The 22,892-nt window shown below is 40.7% G+C and overlaps 1 long non-coding RNA gene across 2 annotated transcripts in view; it reads left to right on the top strand.

Moving 5' to 3' along the window:
- Positions 1-22,646, top strand: part of LOC149870533 (uncharacterized) — a 106,825-nt gene extending 84,179 nt beyond the window's left edge. For both annotated transcript variants that reach the window (XR_016440456.1, XR_016440455.1), the window contains 2 exons: positions 20,204-20,306; positions 20,979-22,646. This is a non-coding gene — a long non-coding RNA (uncharacterized LOC149870533). The remainder of the gene's footprint in view (positions 1-20,203; positions 20,307-20,978) is intronic.
- The last annotated feature ends 246 nt before the right edge of the window (positions 22,647-22,892 follow it).

The raw sequence follows: 22,892 nt of genomic DNA, 5'->3' as shown, positions 1-22,892 counted from the left end.
AAGGGTGCAGACAGAAGTGACAAGTTTTGACTGATCTGGCCACAGAAAGCAGTCCATGCCCATGACCAAACACAAGTACACAGCTGCAAACTGTTTAAAAAATAGCCAATCAGGTGAAAATCTGACCCATCATTGCATGAGGTATCAGATAAAGATGTTTCAAAATGTAGCATGTTCTGTAACTAGAGTCCCAAGGGTTCCCAGCCTGTTGCTGTTTTCAGAACGGGAGGGGGGAAAGGGAGCAGAGGGTGTTCAGTCTAGAAGTTTTCCCACCCCACTAGATGATGGGTGTACTGGAGCCCTCCCTCATCACCCACCCCACCATTCAGCATTGACTGGGGAGCCCCAAGAATGAGTTCCCTCCGCTGCCTTTCCCCCCTTTCATTCTGAAAACATCTGAGCACTGGCAGGGAGCTATAACAATTACTATGGGAAACTGGCTTCAGGATCCCAGCCAGCAGCTGGATTGCCCTCCCCACTGGAACCAACAGTGAACTTCCAGAGTAATGTTGTAACTCAGAATGCTGTTTGAGTTATAGCTGGGAGCTGGAGCTGCACTTCTGTCTGCACCCGAGCATTCAAGTAGAATAACACGTCTTAAGTGCTCTTGTATTGTAGCCGTTGCACTTTTTAGAGAGAGAAGACTCTCCCAAATGCACTGAGTAACATGTGTTACATTAGCATGCAACTATTCCATAGAGATAATAACATCAATTGTGGTTCCAGGGCTGGGAACCACAACTGACTGATTATGGGTCCCAGACCCAGGATCACATGAAAGTCTCCAACTGGCTCCAGTGGGTCACCAGGGTTAAAACTGAAAATCAGTTGATTTTCAGTCTCTGTTCTGGGACTGTACTGGAGCCAGTTCAAAACTTTGGTGCAATACTACAAACTGTATTTAGATTGTAGTAAGCATTCATGTGTGATGGCTTAAAAAACTTTCTAAGGCATATTAACCTGCAGCACCCGTATAGGCTCGGCAGTGCTACGTTGGTTAGCACTACAGAAGAAAAAGACTTGGGGGTCATCATTGACCACAAGATGAACATGAGCCTGCAATGCGATGCTGCGGCTAGTAAAGCGACCAAAAGGCTGGCGTGCATCCATAGATGCTTCTCGAGCAAATCCCGGGACGTCATTCTCCCCTTGTACTCGGCCTTGGTGAGGCTGCAGCTGGAGTACTGCGTCCAGTTTTGGGCTCCACAATTCAAAAAGGATATGGAGAAGCTTGAGAGAGTCCAGAAGAGAGCCACGCACATGATCAGAGGTCAGGAAAACAGATCTTACGATGACAGGCTGAGAGCCATGGGACTCTTTAGCCTGGAAAAGCGTAGGCTCAGGGGTGATCTGATGGCCACCTATAAGTTTATCAGGGGTGACCACCAGGATCTGGGGGAACGTCTGTTCACCAGAGCGCCCCAAGGGATGACGAGGTCGAATGGTCACAAACTCCTGCAAGACCGTTTCAGGCTGGACATAAGGAAGAATTTCTTTACTGTCCGAGCCCCCAAGGTCTGGAACAGTCTGCCAGCGGAGGTGGTTCAAGCACCTACACTGAACACCTTCAAGAGTAAATTGGATGCTTATCTTGCTGGGATCCTATGACACCAGCTGACTTCCTGCCCTTTGGGCAGGGGGCTGGACTCGATGATCTCCCGAGGTCCCTTCCAGCCCTAATGTCTATGAAATCTATGAAATATAACACCTGCTAAGTGTAATGTGTAACAAGGCCCTGCACTAAATAACAAAGCAGTAAATTGTTTTACTTTTAACTTTAACAGAAATGTTTATCTATTGTCTCTAAATTATAACTTTTATCACTGCATGAGTGATCTGCTTGGGTCCTCACAGCAAAATGTACAGGTCTCAATCCAAGCTAAAACATAGTTCAGACTTTAATTATCCCATCAATCATGCAACTAACCAGAGGTTCAACATGTAAACAAGCATGTGTTTGAAGATTTTGTTGTATGAAAATTAGGGGTTTGAGGACAAAAATATATATATTTATTAGAATGATTTAACACTAGTGTCATCATATTTTCAGTGGAAGTCACTTTATTTTGCATTACCACTTAGGGTATAAACAGTCTTTTGAGTGGGATCAGCTGTGCTGGGATATGTCCTGGCACAGCTGATCTGCTTTAGTGGCATCTACAGACATCAAAAGGGCAGTTGTCCTGCTGGAGTTGTCCCCAAGGAGCCTAGGGCTGCCCATGATCTTCTGTCATAAGCCAAAAGACATCAACCACAAAAAGGTGGCACAAACTATTATTAGGTATGGTTGGATGCACAAATGTAGGCAATTGTAGCACAGCAGAAGGCTATGATATCTGTTCACTCTGCTTTTATCCTGACATAAAAATTCGGATGGTGGCACAAAAACCATGTCTGCTTGCAGCCTTAGATGAATAGTAAGTAGGGTTATTCTGCCAACTTCACTCTGATCATGAAATGAGCACTTTTTGGTGATGCCGGTGAATTCAAACAAAACAGATCCAGACAGCTACATGTTCCAGCTGGTACTTGAATGAAACAGAGAGATACCTTTGTTTAACTTTGAATTGAAGGCAGACCCAAAATCTCTCTGTACTATTTGCCAACACCATTCTTATTTAAATCTCTTTAAAAGACCCTTGACTATTATCAAAGAATTAATCAGCCATTTTCTCAATATTTTTGAGTACAGCCCATGTTATTTCTATACTCAAAACACTCCAAAATATACCCAAACCTTTATCTAAGTAAAAGCATGATCATGTTCCTGATACCCTTGTCTTTTTTGCCTCATTCCCAGCTCACTGCTGGCAACCATCATTTGCTACATCACATAAATGTGGGCCCTTATCTTGCAATCTGATGTAAGTGAATGGATCCTGGTAGTAATTCAGAATCCCATTTATGCTAGTGGAGATCTCCCCACAAACATGAAGTGGGTTTTGTATAGACCGATTTGCAGGATGGGAGGTGCAGACTGTAAATTCTTCAAGCCAGAAAATGCATCTATGTCTTTTATGAAGTGCCTGAAAAAGATAGGAAGTGTAGTAAAAGACCTAATTTACTAAATCAATGATTTGAAACTCAGGAAGGAATCATACAAAAAGCAGAGAGGAGGTCAAGTTACTAGTAATGACTCAAAGGCTAGGAAAAGATGTTGCATTTGTCTCTGAATAAGTTGTGCCTGTTTTTGTCCCAAGACAGAAATATCTAAAAATACCCTGGGACTGATGTTTACATACATCACCCTTCTGACAAGGGTTTAGTTAGCAACTGAAAGCATTGCCACATTTCTGCCATTGAATCAATGAAGCAATCCTGGGGTAACTGTTCAGACATACTTTGCAATGTTCTGGGATAAAGTGTTAGTACTTCTTATCCTGTGAACTTTTTTAGGATTTACCCTGGGCCATGGATACAATGACTGTACTTTGTCCTGGGATAAAATGGTTTACCCCAAGATAAATGTAATACCTAATTGTAGCCTAAAGGAACAGCATGAGTATATAGAGACAACATTAGAAAAAACAAGTGAGATACACTAGCAAAGGAGGTAAGGTTAATGAATAAAAATAAAACATTCTATAAGTATACTAGCAATAAGGAAAAGTTCAAGGAAAAAACTGGCCCACTACTCAAATCAGGAGGAAAAACCATTAATAAATTATACTAAGAGCGCCTACATATTTAATGCATCAGTGATAACAGTTTAAGCACTTACGTTAAATGAGGGACAAAATAGAGACTACTTAGAAAAGTTTCATAGATTTGATTTCATAGACATTAGGGCTGGAAGGGACCTTGTAAGATCATCGGGTCCAGCTAGGGTCAAATGATCCCAGCAAGATAGGCTTGAAAGTGTCCAAAGTAGGTGCTTGCACCACCTCTGGGAAAAGTCTCTTCCAGGCCTTGGGGGCTCAGACAGTAAAGAATTTTTTCCTTATGCCCAGCCTAAAATGGTATTCCAGGAGTTTGTGACCATTGGTCCTTGTCTTCCTTTGGGGTGCTCTAATGAACAAGCATTCCCCCAGATCCTGATGCACACCCCTTATGTAGCTATAGGCTGCCATCAAGTCACCCCTGAGTCTACACTTCTCTAGGCTAAAGAGTCCCATGGCTCTCAGCCTCTCTTCATAAGGCCTGCTCTCGTGCCCTCTGATCATGCATGTGACTCTTCTCTGGACTCTCTCAAGCCTCTCCACATCCTTTCTGAATTGTGGAGCCCATAATTGGATGCAGTACTCCAGCTGTGGCTTCACCAAGGCCAAGTACAGCAGGAAGATGACTTCCTGGGTCTTGCTTGAGATGCATCAGTAGATGCAAGCCAGAGTTTTATTCACTTTGCCAACTTTAGTATCGCATTGGTGGATCGTGTTCATCTTGTGGTCTATCATGACCCCAAGTCTCTTTCAGCCATAGTGCTACACTTGCTAGCGCCGCTAAGCATATAAGTGTGATGTGGGTTCCTCCGAGGTGGAGTTCCTTGCATTTCTCTGTTCTGAATGTCATCAGGTTTTCATCTGCCCACCTTGCAAGCCTACTGAGGTCTGCCTGGATCACCAGCCTATCCTCCAGTGTGGGCACTCTTCCCAATAGTTTGGTGTTGTCAGTGAACTTAGCCAGTCCACTTCTGACACCAGAGTCCAGATCATTTATAAAGACATTGAAGAGTACAGGTCCAAAAATGGAGCCTTGGGAGACACTACTGGTCACAGTGTGCCATGTTGATTCACTTCTATCAACTACTACTCTCTGGGTCTGACCTCAGAGCCAGATCCCCAGCTATCAGACTGTAGGGTAGTTGAGGCCACAGTTCCCCAATTTTTCCATGAGAACATCATGGGACACCAGGTCAAAGGCTTTTTTAAAGTAGAAATATATTATATCAACCTCTTCCCCTTTGTCCAGGTGATGCATCCCCTGTTCATAGAAGGAAATGAGATTGGTCAGGCAAGATCTGTCCGCAACAAACCCGTGCTGGCTATCCCTCAGAATGATGCCTTCTGTAGCCTGCCAATAATGGTCCCTTTGATAATTTTTCCCAAAATCTTTCCAGGGATTGAGGTTAAACTGATTGGCCTGTAGCTCCCTGGATCTTCCTTCCTTCCTTTCTTTCTTGAAGATAGGCAACACATTGGCCCTCTTCCAATCTTCAGGTACTTCGCCCAAGTGCCACTATGTCTCAAATATCCTTGCCAGTGGCCACGCTATGATGTCTGCAAGTTTCTTAAGCAATCTTGGGTGCAATCTATCCAGACTAGCTGATTTGTAGGTGGCCAGCCTCTTAAGGTGTTTCCTCACAAGATTTACTCCAATAGTGGGTTTATATTCACTCTCACCCTGGTCATCCTGCATCTTGTCAGGCAGGGTGGTCCCTTTGGGCTGGTGAAAGACCAACACAAAGCAATCATTAAGCAGGTTGGCTTTTTCCTGGGTGTCGGTTGTCAGCTGCCCCATATGGTTTAGCATGGGTCCAATGATGCCCTTGCTTTTTTTCCGATTCCCCATGTATCTGAAGAAGGACTTTTTATTGTCCTTGATTCATGTAGTCAGATGGAATTCAGTTACAGCCTTGGCTTTCCTAATTTGCTCCCTATAGGTGCAGACCAGTGCAGAATGCTCCTTAGTGGTGTTTCCTGTCTTCCATCCTTTATAAGATTGTCTTTTTAGATGCAGGAGGTCCATGAGTTCCCTGTTGAGACAAAGGGGTTGCTGAGCCCTTTTACTACCATTCCTATGGGCTGGAATGCTTTTAGGATCGCCTCCTTAAGGAGCAACCACTTCTCTTGAACTCCCCTCCCTGTCAAAACATGGCATCTCAGGGCCTCAACAACAAGCCTCCTGAGCTTATGAAAGTCGGCTTTCCTACATTTGAGAACTTCTGCATTGCTGACTGATTTGCCAGCTTTGCAATGGATAGTGAAAATGATCAACTCATGGTTACTGTCACCCAGCTTCCCTTCAATTCTTAGGTCGCTGATTAGATCATCCGCTTTGGCCACTACCAGGTCCAGCAACCTCTTGTTGGCCCATAAACTTCTTGAGACAGGTAGAGCTCATCCATGCATATGAGGAACCTTTGTGACCAATCAGATTTGGCAGAGTGCTCTTCCCATGAAATGTCTGAGTAGTTGAAGTCTCCCATGACAACCATGCACCGAGAGCATGCAGCCTCAGCCCGTTCCATAGTTAATTCATGGTCCAGCTCTTGTTCCTGATCTGGAGGTCTGTAGTAGACTCCTACCATTGTATCCCCTTCACCATGTTCCCCTCCTATTCTAACCCAGAGGGTCTCCAGTCATCCTCCTTGGGTGCCAATCTCTGCTTGTAGGGAAGTGTACTGCTCCTTCACATAGAGAGCTACACCCCTGCCCTTTTTTCAGCACAATCTCTCCTGTACGGGGTATAGACACCTATACTCATGGTCCAGTAATAGAAGGGGTCCTACCAGGTCTCCATTATCCCTATGAGATCATAGTCACTTCTGTTTAGAAGAGGGACCAGCTTCTCCTGTTTATTCCCCAAGCTCCTGGCATTTGTATGCGGGCAAGTAAGTGTGCCGTTGGAGGCCCTAGGCTTCCTTGCACTCCTGGAAAAACTCCATTCCTGGGCTGGGGTAAAAGGGGTTCCCTTGAACAGCCTAACCTGCTAATTTCGTGCTTGGTGCTTGGTGAGCTTGCACTGGTGGTTGTCCATCCATCCCCCGGCAAGCTTAGTTTAAAGCCCGGTCTGATGTTAGATGTTTCTAAACCAGCAGGGCATGGTAAACTTCACCATAGCAAATTTAGCCAACTGGATGAAGCAATCTTAGAGCCACTAGTGATTATCTATGAGAATGCTTGAAGAATGGATAGGGCTCCAAAAGACTGGAAAGAAGAAATCATAGTATCTCTCTTTAAAAAAGAGGACCTGGAGAATTGTAGACCACGCAACCTAAGATTTCCAAAGATATTAAAACAAGTACTCATACAAGCTTTTTGTAAGCATGTAGAAGATAACAGGGTAATAAGTAACAATTAACATAATTTTGTCAAAAGTAAGTCATACCAAACCAATCTGATTTCCCAGTGTGACAGGGTAACAGGCCTTGTGGAGAAGCAGTAGATGTGATACATCTGGATGTTAGTTAGACTTTGACAATATCTCAGGCAAGTCCTTCCTCACATTCTTGTAAGAAAAATAGGGAACTATGGTCTAGTAGAATCTACTTTTAAGGAGGTAAACAACTGGTTGGAAAACTGTCCTAAGAGGTAGTTATTAATGGCTCTCTCTCAAACTGAAAGGATTCATCAATTGGGATTCCACAATGCTCTGTCCTGGCTTGATACTATTCAATATTTTCAGTCATGATTTCAGTGGTGAAATAGAGAGCATACTTATTAACCCTACAAACAGTGCTAAGCTGGAAGGGTTAACAAGCACTTCAGAGGACAGGGATAAAATTCAAAATGATCTCAGCAAGCTGTAAAAAGTTATCTAAACCAAACAGGCAGAAATGCAATACAGGCAAGTGTAAAGAACTGCACTTACATAGAAATATTCAACAAATTCAAAATGGGGAATGACTGGTCAGGCACCAGTTCAGAAGGGGGGGGAAGGAGGGGAAAGTTTTAATGGGTCAAAAATCAAACATGAGTCAATATTGCCATACAGTTGTGAACAAAGCAAGCATTATTCTGGGATGTATAAACAGAAGTGTCTTACATAAGAAGCAATAAATATGCCTTCTACTCTCAATGTAGGTAAGGCCTCAGCTGAAATACTGTGTTCAGTTTTGTGTACCTCATTTCAAGAAAAATGTGTACCAACAGAAAAGAATCTAGAGGACAGAAACAATCAGAGGTCTGGAAAACCTGACCAATGGAAAGGTTGAAAAACTGAGTTTGTTTGGCCTATAGAAGAGATGACTAAGGAGAACATGCTAATAGTTTTTAGTTACATAAAGAGGATGTTTAGAAGTTCATCTCCATGACCACTGAGAGTTGGACAGTAAGTAATGGGCTTAAAGGTACAGAAAGGGAAATTTTAGTTGGCATTGAAACTGCATCTTTTATAATACGGGAGGTAAGAATATAAGCGCCTGAGGAAGGGCACTTGATGCCTGAAAGGTTGTCCAATAGCTCTCCCAACTATACAGTTGATCCAATAAAAGATATTACAAAACATCTTTGCCTCTCTTATACTTTCCGGACAATCACAGCCACAACAACATTCAAACCCTAATCCTTTATAATAATCTTTTAAAATTGTAGGAATGGTTAAAGACGGGAATAGATAACCTCAGGAGGTTGTGTAATATTTGGTGGTGTTTAAGACATCTTTAGGGGTGGTTTGTATACAGTTGATCTTGCCTTGTGGTCGGAGGGGCATATATTATACTTCAAAATCCCTCCCGGCCCTATTTTGTCTTATTTCTATGATTTAGGCCTAATAAAATAACATGATCTGCAAGAAAAATCAAGGAGTGTGCAATTACATGTATGGAAATCATGTGCGCTTATTTTTGACAGGTTAGTCTGGCCAATAGCATAAATGGAAGAAATGTTCTAATAGCCTAAAAAGTGATACCCATAGTTGCCATGATGGAAAAAGATCACTGAACCAATGATCTTGTTCCCACTGAGGCCAAGGGAAAAACTCATACTGACTACAGTGGATCCATATAAGCTACCCAGAGCTAAAGGTTGGAGGTCTTTAGTTGGAAGAATTGGCTTTTTTGTCTAAGGGCTCAGGTTCTTATATTTAAATAAAACCAACTGTAAGAAACAGAAGATGAGGCAAAAGAAGGGCCACCAAACTCATACATCAGCAAGCCAAACACTGAACTGGACTGTCCTTAGATGCAGAGTTGGTTCCATCAAGCCGGTCAGTATTTTAGCTTAAGCGTTCATTTTCATTGAAGGAAGAGCTATGAAAGAATTGGACTGAAACCTGAAATCAGAGTTTACTCCTTTATTGGTTGGCTCTGGTGTCTGGAGCATGTATGAGCAACAACCATCTCTAGTTTAGTTTGTAAAGTCTTTTTGTGTGGTGTAGTGACTTGCCCAGTATTTTTCATATTAGAATAAATTAACTTAAGTGTGCATGGAAGGTAAGGGTACATATGACTCAAATGAAAAGTAATGCTAAAAATAGCACTACACCAATTGCATTGTTCATAGTCAGGGAAAGGAAACCTGGAGAAAAAAAAAGAAATATATTTAACAGCTGTCTCAACATAATGTCAGATTTATTCAAGATTTCTAAAATGGTTTTTGACAAGCCTTGACTCATTGTGTAGGGCTGGAAATGGTATTGAGGGGGGACTATTTCTCATGATTTATAAGAGACCACTGTGACTAGTCCAAAAAACCTGCATACAAGCCCAATAAATTAAAACAGAAGCATACATAAGATTTGTGACTTATAGACAAAAGGTTTAAAGCATTCTTCAGAATGATTCACCAGCATGGTTTACTAAAGAAAATCATATTCAAGATATTTTGTTAGCAGAGTAAGAACTTCCTAATATTTAGGAGCCCAGGGAAAGTGTACAGACACTAGCACCATTTTAATTAAAATGCATATCCATGTAGCCAGTGCATAATTTTTCCAAAGGCACTTTGTTTACATGTCAAAAGTTGCGGTACATGCTTTCACTGATGCATCAAAAAATAATGATTATTTTAATCATTGATGACTTTCACAGCACCCAAAAACAAGGTCAAAGAATTCACAAGTTTTAAAGCACACAAGTCTGCATATGCAAAAAAAAAAAAGCACCATGTGCATTTGATCAGAGCTGGACATGTTGGCTTTTCTTTGCGTTTTAAAAGAGAATTATACAGATTTTCATGTAAAATTTGCACATTACCTAATTCATCAACAGAAACTTGTACAAAATGTACCATAAAGAAAACATTCCAGCTATCTTCACTGGAAGCAATTGGAAAGTAAAAACCCTGCAGCAAACTCTGTAAAAAAAAATGTATTACTTCTAGAGACCAAGGAGAAGTCAGATTGTGATCTTCTTTAAAACTCTGATTTTCCTTTTCCCTGCAGGCAGATATTCTCTCACATTCCAATGTAGATTCCAAGAAATGACTGAATCTAGGTTCATTTGCAACCCACAGCCCTCCCCAAACTCTAAAAATAAATCAATATAGGCATCTTCCTGTTCTTAGTATCTATCATTATTTTTTATACATAAGCACCGAGTTATCTATAGCTATTGTCTTACTCCACAGAAACTAACTGAAATGCAAGGTCATCATTGGATGAGGCACAACCCTTTAGGTACTTTTTTATTTTTGTCTTAACTAAAGTTAAAGAGCCTGAATCAGAAGCCACTTACACACGCATGGATGGAAATCAGTGTAGTTCCACCAGTGTAAAATTGTTGTAAGAGGTTAGAATCAGAGACAGAGTATCTTTTGTCTGCTAAAATTGCTGAATTTTACTCTGAAATGATGAACCAATTATATATTCTTCCTGATTTTGATGAAGATACTAAGTCTAGACCTTAACAATTATCCCAACACATACTGAGCTTGCAGAGGCAATTATTATAGCAATAGAATGTGAAACTCAAATTTACAGTAACTAAATAGATGGATTACAAAAGTCTGGGATGTTCTTACAAAAGAAAAGTTGATGCATTACAGAAGAAAAACATATGCCAGTTATTTAATTTCCTGGTTGCTTTTGATTATTACAAGAACAAGGAAATAGGACTCAAAACAAGAAAAAGAAACACAAATTGAATGCCGTAATCTTCTATTTGCTATACAACTTTCCTATATTCCAAATTGTCCTCTGTCCCTAGTTTATTTTGCTCATACCATCTTTTTGTTGTCTCTATGTGTTTGAACTGAGAACCAAAACAAATGTATAAATTTAAAAAAAAAAAAGGAAACTTCCATGGTAATATACTGTGATGAGGCAATGTATTTCTACCTGTAATGTCTACATGAATGGAAACAATGAGACCTATTTTGTCTATGTAAATCTAAACATGCGCACGCATGCACACACACACAATTTCAAGGAACTCACTGTAAATTTGCCTCCAGTTCAGTACAACACGGAAGCAAGCATGTATCTTTAAATCAGTGCCAGCTGTGGGAGAAGCTAGGGATCACATATATAAACAGGCACTTCACATGGATGGCCCAAGATCTGCAAAGATGAGGACTGGATTTGGCACAACTGGGGGGTTTCATCTCTTCTGAAGCCCTATATATCTCATTTCCAGAGTGGGTGAATCAAATTTCTGAAAACTGTGGCATCATCCCAGTATCTTCAGGGTCAAATTTAGCACTCAGATAAGTTGATACAAATTTAAACTACTTCCATTTTTTCAGCTTAATTTCATCATTATTTGCACTCCTGTATTTCAGTGAATAAAAAACATGATCAGAAATTTCTCATGTTTGCCGTTCTGAGATGTATAATGGATTTAAAAGATTCTGTGCTTCTGGAAATCATGTTTTCACTTTCCTCTCTACCTTTTAATTTGCAGTCTTTGCAGCTCATCTCCATTTGAAGAATATATAATATTTACAGCATGTTTTCTGTACTGAGAGTTCAAAATTCCTCCTTGACTTCAGCTCATCCATCACTTTTTGTGTCAAACTCTGACCTGAACCCTATTTGTATTCCCTAGTCTGATGGAGCAGCTATTCTTGATTACAGACTGGCAAAATAAATCATAGTAAATTGGAATTCCAATGAAAAGGACATTTCATGTTTTGTCATGTTATTGTTATGATACAGACATTTTTCATTGGATTGTTTTATTTTTACCAAGGGATGCTGTCCACTAAGTTTTATGTGCTCTTAGAGCAAAAGTCTATGTACTCACGATGATGTTCCAAAACCTCAAAAACCGCAATAGCTATATTGTTCAAAACCGGTGACAATTTCTGACATCTAGTTTTTCCTGAGGTAGTTGGCTCCATCAGTATCATGTAGCCATATTCCATATGGCCTAAAAATTTAAGCTGAAAATATTTTTTGTTTATTTTATGCTGCTTTTTTCTTTGTAACACTTCAGTTAATGTTTCTATACTGGCAGAATATAAGGAAGATAAGATTTTGTAGGGAATACTTTTTGTTCTACCTGTATCGGTGTATATCAACATCTATTTCCTTTCCTTCATGAAATTAGCAGCTCAAAAAAAGAGCATTATTCTGAATCGTTATGTAAAGAAGTTGTATTTGAGGATGCATGGGTTTGCACTTTTGAATGGGGCAACTGATTTAGGGGACACAACTTTAGTTGCCATGAAGCTGGGTTGTAGAGCTTCCTGCCGTCACTACAAGGAAGCTGGAATTGAGAGTTCTGAGTTTTTCTGAGCCTCCAGTCCATGGTGTTGCAAGACTGGGCATCCACCAAAATGGAGCACCCAAAACCAATGGTTACTTTTGGAAAACTTAGCTCTTCAGAATCAACTGAAACCTGGGTAGCATGGATTTGCAGAAGGAGCACTCTTATGTAACCAAAAGTACGGTACCAAGTTCATATGACCGGTAACATTAACGTCCCCTGATAAAAGAAGCAATTCACTTTTCAAAGCTAAAAGAAACCAAAACGTATTTCTATATTTAGTCTATAAGTATCATATTTGCCAAGAATGTAAAAGTAAGCAGTAACAGTAATTTATTCACAGGCTTCAAAGAAGTGAATGTTAAATTGGTCTTCCCACCATCTGCAGTATTAATGTTCTGAGCATTACCAATGGCTCAAAAAGTCTTAAAGAATATTTCAGACAGATGGTACACATTGTCTACATGAGATGTTTACTGCACTGTAAACTAATTAGCTGTGAAGTAAATGTTGCATGTCTACACATGTGCCCCTATTTGGCTGGAGTTAATGAATTTACAAGTACTATCCTGCTGCAGAGTAGAAAACTGCAGCAGCACACATATAGACACTGCCCAAGCTGGCTGGGGCATAAGGGTACTTCAGTGCGGCAGCTGCCTGTCGGCTAACCCCACACTGAAGCACCATGATGCTCCAGCGAGCCCCTCCACAGCAAGTTGAGCAATGGGGGAGCAGCCTCGGGGCTGACAGGCTGACCCCCAGGATCCCCTGCCAGCCAAGACTGCTCCAACCCAGCTCAACATGCTGCAGTCCAAGGCAGATGTGTAAATGTCATGCCCAGGAGCAATAAACTCCAGCGCATATTGCATTGGAGCTTTTTAATTCGCATTAATTTCATGTGTACACACACCCAGTGTGATGCAAAAGTATATCCTTACTTTTAAAGAGGTGACTGTTTAGGACCTGAAGATTCATCCATTGTATACTAAATACAACAAAAAAGACAAAATATTTTTAAAGGAATGAACAGAATATTGATCTCCTGTGTTAAGGCCACTATAAATTAAAAATGCATGTTCTGGAATTTCCTGATATGTCCCTGAATTTTGAGTCATTAGGCATTTATACATGTACTCTGGGAGTCAGGGAGGGGTGCTTTAATTAGAGCAGCTCCCCACGTGCCACATCTACCAGCATTGCTGTGCTGAAAAATGGTGGATGGGGTGAACAAGCATTAGTTAAAGTACCTCTCCATCATTTCTCAGCATGAGGATGTAGATACATGTGATGCTGGAATCTGCTAAAGCCTGATAACTACCATGCTCCAGCAGACTCGATTAACCACTGAACATGTATAGGTGCCCTTTATGTCTAGCTCTTACCTAATCCACCTTCCATTTGATAAAAAAAAAAGAGGTGCCAACCATCCTCAAAAGTTCTTTTCTTCACTGGCAATTATATATATAAAGGGCTTAGCCCATCTGTCTGTGTGTCTGTATGTCTGCCCATAATGCTCTTGGCAGACACGGCTCCAGCCAGTGCTGCATCAAGAATGTCATCAAGAACGACGGGCAGGGTGTGTCTCCAGCAGAGCGGGCCAGGCAGATGCAGAGTGAGGTGGGGAGGGTCACAAGGCCAGATACAGAGTGGGATGAGGGGGGGTGGCACAGGGCTGGATACAGAGATTTTTGCCCAAAAAGGTATAAAGACCAGATCCTCACCTATTCAACCTACCGAGATTTACACTAGCTAACAATTTGGCCTATGCATTAATAAAAACAAATTGAACTTAAGCTCTGTCTACACTGGTACCCTTGACTCTAAGGATGTTCTTCAGCTTATAGCTGTTAAACTATAAATCCTTTATTTCTAGGCCCAACCTGCTGAAACTGAGGAGCTCCACTATACTTGTAAGGTCAGCTCTAACTGTCCCTTTTTAGAGCATGTTTGGAAATTATCCAGGCATGAGTGTCTCAAGCACAGAAAGGCTCTATTTTGGAAGTATAAAGGACAACACAGCTGGCTTTTGTGGGGGTTGTAAGATACAATATAGACAGGGAAGAGTGAATTAAGTGACTTGGGTTAGTTAGGGTTCAGGGTGAACCCTAAATATCATTGTAAACATACCCCCAGATTACATCTCCAATTCAAAAGTTCTCAGTGGTTTACAAATTTTACTGAATTTAGCCTTACCATCCTGAGGTAAGCCATTTTTAGTATTCTCTTTTAATAAATGAGGGAACATACATTGAGAGATCAAATGATTTGCTCAAAGTCTCAGAGGAAACAAAGGTCTGACTTTTTTACTCATGTTCTTGTACCTTAAGTATACAGTCATCTTCTGCCTTCTCAGAACAAAGCAAAAGAAAAAGTGAATACACACTGTAGTGATAGAAGCTGTAGTTTAAAAATGCTCCCAAACTAAGGAGACTGAGGAAGCTGGTAATTAGGAAATGGTCACTCAGTTAAATAGCTAGTTAGTGAGAGCCAGACCACGGATCTGCAGAGGTTGTCTACTAGGACCGTGTGAAATTTCGCCGAGCATTTCATTTCAACACTGCTTTGACTCATTACGAGATTTAAACAGCAAAACTGAACCAAAACAAAGGGCATCAAAACAGCCTTGAAACAAAATGAGGCCAGTCGAAACATTTCAAATACAATGCTGCAGCTAGTAAAGCGACCAACACGCTGGCTTGCATCCATAGATGCTTCTCCAGCAAATCCCAGGACATCATTCTCCCCTTGTACTCGGCCTTGGTGAGGCCGCAGCTGGAGTACTGCGTCCAGTTTTGGGCTCCACAATTCAAAAAGGATGTGGAGAAGCTTGAGAGAGTCCAGAGAAGAGCCATGCGCATGATCAGAGGTCAGGAAAACAGATCTTACGACAACAGGCTGAGAGCCATGGGGCTCTTTAGCCTGGAAAAGCATAGGCTCAGGGGTGATCTGATGGCCACCTATAAGTTTATCAGGGGTGACCACCAGGATCTGGGAGAATGTTTGTTCACCAGAGCGCCCCAAGGGATGACGAGGTTGAATGGTCATAAACTACTGCAAGATTATTTCAGGCTGGACATAAGGAAGAATTTCTTTACTGTCCGAGCCCCCAAGGTCTGGAACAGCCCGCCATCGGAGGTGGTTCAAGCACCTACATTGAACACCTTCAGGAGTAAATTGGATGCTTACCTTGCTGGGATCCAATGGCCCCAGCAGACTTCCTGCCCTTTGGGCGGGGGGCTGGACTTGATGATCTTCTGAGATGTCTCTTCCAGCCCTAATGTCTATGAAATCTATGAAAAGTTGAAACATTTCAACCATAGCACTGGGGATGGAAAGTCAGTCCAGGTGGGCTGACTTCCCATCCCCAATGCAAGATCTGGCATGGGGCAAGGAGTCATGGCACTAGATCAGGCTGATCTGAGCTGGACTGACTCCCTGCCCCCAGCCTGACCTAGCAAAACCTTGAAACAGCGTCGAAACAGCAAAACAGAACAGCTGTTTTGAATCTAAATGAAATTCAAAACAGAATGCTGTTCTGTCGAGCCTCAAAACTCAAGGCGAAATGCAACAGTGCCGTTTAGCACAGCCCTATTGCCTACTACTCCACAATAAAGTTTATTGTTTAGAACTTGTCATTTGTTACATGCCTGCATTAATCAAACCCAGTGATCACTCCTTGCTGTCATGAATGGCAAATGAGAATAAACTTGAAAGAATTGAAATCCAAACAGAAACAGAAATTGGAAACTAAAAGAAAGTGGAACAACACAGCTGTACGGAAGAGCATGAGCCTCTGTAAGTGATCTGCCTGCACAGTTAAGTAGAACAACAATTAGTTATGGAAGTAGTGCACCTTCTATCTATTCTTCTGATTTCAGGCAATACAGCAGAAAACTGGAGGACATTCAGACAAAGGTTCAGTGGTACCTAGCAACCCCAAGGGCAGAAGAGGAAATTGATAAAATAAAATCCTCAGTCTTCCTATAAAATAAAATCCTCAGTGTTCCTGTACATTGTAGGGGAAGTATACCTAGCTGTTTATAACACCTTTTCATTCACAAACAGTCAAAATATGAAATTAAATAAAATATTATCCAAATCTGAGGAGTACTGAAGGCCAAAAAAGAACAAGACCCTTAAAAGATATAGTTTCTTATGTGCAGACAAACAGGAGAAAATATAGATTAATATGTTACTTAGCTCTAGAGATGAGTGAGAACTACGCTTTGGGGAATTTGACTGAATCTCTGATTAGAGATAGAATTTTTGAGGCATTGCAGATACTGCATTACAAGAAAGGCTATTGTGTGAGGGACACATCCCTAAATAAAAGACTATCCAGATCTTCAGGGCAACAGAAACCGTGAAGGCCCAGGCTGCAGAGCCAAATACACCAAAAGGGTCACCCCTACAATAGCATCAGAAAAATATCATGTGTCAACAGTACTGCGCAGTAACACCAGTGACTGTGCAGTCATTTAGTACTTGCATAAGCTAAATGACTGCACAGTAACAACTGCGCAGTCTGCTACTCATCTAAGACGCAGCCAGTGAAAATCAGACCAAGGGTCCACAGACATTGCCTACCGCAGTAAAGTTTGTTTAGCTCTTCTCATTCCTTGTATGCCTTTATTAATTGAACCTGGTAATCGATATGTATACTAGTCTTAAAACAGAGGAAAAATAACTGATTTTCCACAGAATCAAGTCGCTAAGATCTCCTTTGCTTATAATATCATAAGGCCACTTCGCAAAGGAAATGTGAGAAATTGCTCAGGGCTGATGATTCATTCTTCATGATCAAATAATCCAAGAAGTTTGTCCTAGAACACAGAGAAATAGTATGCACAATTCATACATCAGACTTAATGGGGGGTTTTTTATAAATAGTTTCAAGATAATATTGATCTGCTTTCTCCTCTCCTTACCAGAGCAGGGCTTTAAAAAGTCTCAGACAAATGCCACAAAATTTCAGGAAACCTTTTGAAATCATGGGTATAGGAACAGTTAAGTCCCACATAGCATTATGAAATTAAAACTGTTACCTGGTGCGCACATTCAAAATGCACAGACAGCATATAATGACTCAGGCAATCTAGGAAAGATTAAGGATTAGTTATCATTTCAATCCAATGAAAGAAGATCTACATTTCTCTTTTAGACACACAATTCACAGGAGAATGGTGCTTGCCAATGCTCTGAAATAATAATCTTTTAGAATTCTTGCAAACCCACTGTGTTATGATTTCATCTCATGAAATACAACACCTTTACATTAAACCTCATAAAACTAAATCCTACTGGATCTCTTCCAGACTCAGAGAATAAGCAGCTTTATTGGTGATGCCTAGAACAGTAAAAGCTGGCTGACTGTCATATGGCGCATTCCCACTAACAGAGGGGAGCAAGATTGTAAGCTCCTAAATCACTTTGGTATTACAAAATCCTTACCTATAATGAATTTCTCAGATAACTGGTCTAGAAATAGTTCAAGGAAATAAAGAATTATTTTAACACTCTGTTACATATCTATTTCTATGAATTTTTAAAGCAACAGTTTAAGACTATGACTGGCTATATGCAGTTGGGTGACAAGTGATTACTTGTACTTCATAATCTGAAAAGTAAAACAATTATTTTTTGTCTTGACATTTCTGTCCAGAAAGTGAATGAGGAGGATATTGTGATTCCTAGCCCAGGCCCGATTATGGGCAATAAACAAAAGGTAATTTTTAAAACATTCATCTGAGAAAGAAAATAGTAAAATGTTCACTGAACATAGGGCATAGCCAAGATACAAATAATATTCCATTAGGCCTCTCTCCATCCTCAACATAAAGCTATATTGCAGTCCTAGTCATAAACCTATAGTGGAGTCCTAGTATCTGGACATCCTCCGGCATGTCTTACTGTGGGAATAGATAGAGATATGCACAATCACACATTTCTGAAGCCTTTCAGATCAGTTAGTAAGCTACTTACATCTCAGACTAACCACAAAAAAGATCATCTTCAATTCTGAGACACAATCTGTTCAAAACATGAGGCTGACACTAATATTAATGGATACTGTGCCTCATCAAGCTTAGAATTATCTTATAATTCTTTTTCCAGTGTTTCCATGTGATCCCAGCACTCTGGTTTTTAGTAGTCAGGGCTGAAAGATGATATTTCTATATAAAATATGAAAAAATGCAAAAATCTCTTGAATATTACTTACTATATTGAGGGTGGAGAGATTAACAGAACTGTAAAACGGTATTGCTCTTGACAGAATACATGCAGAAAGAACCTAAAGAACAGACATGTAGAACACCCAACAGTTAAGTCATGCAGTGGGTGAGATCAATGTGAAAAGGAGAAGTGGTTTCTTTTAAGTCATTAGAAAAAGGCATCCTAAGACTAAATATTAGAGGAAACTCGCTATTGATAAGATTAGCTGGATAATGCAAATACTGGTCCTGGATAAATAAAGGCACTGTCAGTGGAGAGAGAAAAAAAGATAAGGATCCCTGCTTGGTTACTACTGTGAGGAGCTACTGAAAAATCTAAAGGCATTAAGAGAAAATAACTTGTTCTAGGTAAAAATCCATACCATCCATCCATACTATACCATGTGGCATCTCAGCTAGGTGCTAAAAAGATCCACAGAGATAAGGTTAAAGAAGCCTTTTCAAAGTAGCCAAGCAACTCTACTAGCAAGGGGCTGTGGATATATAATCCTAAAGTCACTTAAATTAATGATAAATCTCCCATTGAGTTCAACTGCGCTGGTATTTCTCCCAAGCAATTAAGACAGTCTCTTCCACAAAGTGAACATGAAAAAAGGAAATGCACTCAAGCAGGGGTGCTCAACCTCTGGCCCACAGGATGAATACAGCCCACATAGCCATTGCATCTGGCCCATAGGGCTTCCCATGGGTTGAGAAATTTGGTGGCAGGAGCATGATAGCTAATGATATGCCACCCTCCCCATGCCAAATTTCCAAACTCCAAGCCCTACATAGTTGGTCAGGGACAGGACAGGCCATGCCCCCTTCCACCCACAGCTGTATTGGGGCCAGGTGACACCCTTTCCCCCAGTGGCACTGGGTTGAGGCCAAGCCACAGCCTGGTTCCCCCATGGGGCAGAGCTATGCCCCTTCCTCCTCCTGTGGGGCTGGATCAAGCCCCTTTTTCCCCTGAGGGGGTGGGTTGCCTTCTCCCTTCTCCATATGGACTTGACAGCACCCTCTGAACCTGCCTCACATGCCACATTGGGACCACCAGCTAGATCAGCCCCACAGACCAACCAGGCACTGCCCATCTGCCTCCCCCACCCCACCCTAGGTAAAAAGGCTGAGCACCACAGCATTAGAGGACCTATACTGGGGTGTCAGACATGACCTCCAGGCTAGATATGGCCATCCTATCTGGCCTGGGGCATGGGGTGAGTTCGACAACTCTGTTTTATATAGTGTTCTATATAAAATGATTGGCTTTTCCTTCCTTAACCCAACCCTGCCTTACACCAAAACAATCCTTTGCATTGGCAATGCAGGAAGTTAAGGCACTGGTCTCAGGAGCACCTACATACTTATATAACTCCCTGCCAAAATCCTGCCTTCCCCCAGCATCTGCACCAGTTCTGCTCTTAAGGATCCTTGGAGCCAGATTTTCAGTGTACTGACCCATGAGACTCTTCCAGCTCTAACATCTATGTTTCTTCAAATATTTATTCTTAAGAGTCAAGAACTTGCTATTTGAGAAACACAATTCCGAGCCTATACTGGGAATTACACGTGTATATCTTACATCAGAATCTGGCTCAGTGGAATGATTTGTTGCTAAATCTGAACTAAGGACAGCCAACAGTTTAAAAAAAACAAAATTCGGGTTTCTTTTTTTGCCTTTAAGGTCAGACCTAAGGAGTAATACACCACATCAGAAGAAGTCTCCAGACATCTCTTGGAGAAAGAAGCCCTGGCTGGCCTCCATCTTGCTCTGGGGAAGAAAAGAAGTTAGTGCATCACTTTAAAGGCTGTCTCAGCATGCCTGATTTTCCTGGCCCAAAAGTGGGGCAAAGGAGCTATGTTGGCTTACTTCACAATGGGAAATTGTTCAGAGAACAGGGGCTGTGCACTCTCTTAGAGTCATGGTCTGCATAATGTTTTACTCAGCTAAGCAGAGGTATGGGCCTGGAAGATATTATCATGGTCAACCAAGTAAGACACAATCACAATCTGATTCTAATGTCATCTCACTTTCTTCAGATAACCTTAACTTCATCCATTCTCATTCTTCCAGCACCAAGAAGTTATGGCCCATTTCAACTTTGTATAATTGTTTTTCAGTCAGACATTTTCACTTCAGAATGTACAGGCATATAGTTGACTAAGCAATAGAAGTGGCATGCATGTACACCAATATTTTCAAGTTGTTTATATAACAACATTTCACAATTTACTTCTTAATATAAATATTAATTGTAACCCCTCAAAAATGCTATTTAATGCCACTGTACTCACAGGGACAACTTTGCTCACTGGGACAACAGTGAAGCCTGCATAAATTCTGTGTACCCTTAAACTGTGGCTTGCAAAATCGTGCATGCCCAAAAAGCATGAGAAATCTGAGGAATGATGCTACCATGCCGTATTTCAGATATAAAGGCATTTCATTTTTCCTACAGTGGGAGTCCATCAAGACCATGCTGTGTATTGGATGAGGATGAGAGTTGTTTGAAGAGTACTGCAAGACACTCCCTGCTCTAGGAAGTAGTACATTGCCAAGCAGCAATCTGAGCTTGGAACCTAAACTCAGATCCTTCACGGAATGGTACAAAGCAGTTTCAAATTTTGAAACCAAAGTGCTTTCACATAATACTTGTACTTAAAGCTGAAAACAGGGGTTTAATGAAAATGGCAAATGAACCTTAACTCTAGCTATGCTGCCCTCCACAATATTACAATACGATCTCTCAAGAACAAAGCTAAAGTAGTGAGTAGAAAAAATGTTTGACACCTTGTACCTTTTATAGAATACATGTGGGAAACACATAGGTCATTAAGGAAAATCCAAGTTAGGTCATCTCTCCAGCTGTGAATGCATATATTTGTGGGCTCAAAGTCTTACAGAAAGGTTCTGAAGGGCATTGTGCTTTCTGAAATTTGTATATGCTTGCCTGACATGTCAGAAGTTCAAGGGAAATATTTAAAACAAAGCAGCGAGACAGTTGCTTTTGAAAGTTCATGACAAGTATCTTGAAAACTAATGAGTTCCTGGAAGCACAAGTTTATCTTTTTGTAATATGTCATAATTATCTTCTGGAAACCTTGGCAAAGATTGCTGATCATACTAACAATGGATAATTCAGCTCCTGTGGTTTTCTTTCCTTCTCTTAGATCCTGAACCTACAATCACTTCTGAGTTCCTGGAATCAGAAGATTATCTCTTTGTATTATATCTGTCGTGATTACCTTCTGGAAAACTTGGCATGGTTTACTGACCTTAATAACAATGGAGAATTCAGCTCCTGCAGTTTTCTTCCCCTTAGATCCTGAACCTACAATCACTTCCAATTTGAGTAATTTGCACTCATGAGCAATCCCACTAATGCATGATCTAGGCGAAATCCTGGCCCCACTTACATCAATAAGAGTTTTGCTACTGACTTCAATGGCACGGTGGTTTCACCCCATGCTTCCAGTTCTGTACAGCTATAACACAGAGAACATTACAGCTGGGTAATTTTTTGTTTGTGCAGACATCCCTTTAGTTTGATTACCCCATCTAACCTACTCCCTTTCCTCCCCCCTGCCTGACCCACTTTCTTGTCTCTTCCACCAATTATAGTTTGTCTTTGAGATTAAGAAAATATTCCATGTTTGAGAGGGAAGGAGGGACACTGCTGTTTTCTGTACATCTGTTACAAAAGAACAGTCTGAAGCTATACAGGAGTTGGGAATGTTAGAATGGAACCATATTGAGGTAGATTAGTAGGCAAAGGTGAGTGAAGCAGTCAAAGGTGTAGGATAAATAAATGTCTAAGATGTTGGCCAGCTTCTCCATATATACACACATACAAGGATAGTTATATGACAATGCAGACCTTATTTAATAAGTAAATCTTATATATCAAATGGGTTTCATCTTGATATACATAAAAGCATTTCTTCTTTAGCAAAATGAAGATTCTAAACGAAAAATGTATAGCCTAGTTCCAGAATAGAAAATCAGAATAGGAAAGTATAAAAAAACAAAAGACAATAGAACCATTCATAAATTTGAACTTATTCTTTATTTTGTTAATGAGTAAATGCAGGTTTCATTGCTATTCTTCTTTTCATGACTATTTTTTTACAGTTTTTATACTGCACTTTACATACACTGGTGACATCATCTCACCCAAATAAAGCTTTACCAGCTTCCTTTGACTTGCTCTCAGATGTCTGAATTGTTGATATCAGGAGAGATGTCTGATGTCACAAACTTAAAGACTTAGCAGTATTGAAAACACCAAATGTCTTTTTAAATAGATGATTTAAGTCAATACAAATATGATGATTTAACTCATTCAGTTATGTATCCCTAAGGTTAGTTGATA

The sequence above is a fragment of the Crocodylus siamensis genome, chromosome 2 (genome assembly GCF_052110815.1).
Source record: "Crocodylus siamensis isolate JL-2025a chromosome 2, ASM5211081v1, whole genome shotgun sequence".
Lineage (NCBI taxonomy): Eukaryota > Metazoa > Chordata > Crocodylia > Crocodylidae > Crocodylus > Crocodylus siamensis.
The sequence above is the reverse complement of the archived record's forward strand: the minus strand, read 5'-3'. Positions and strand labels throughout refer to the sequence as shown.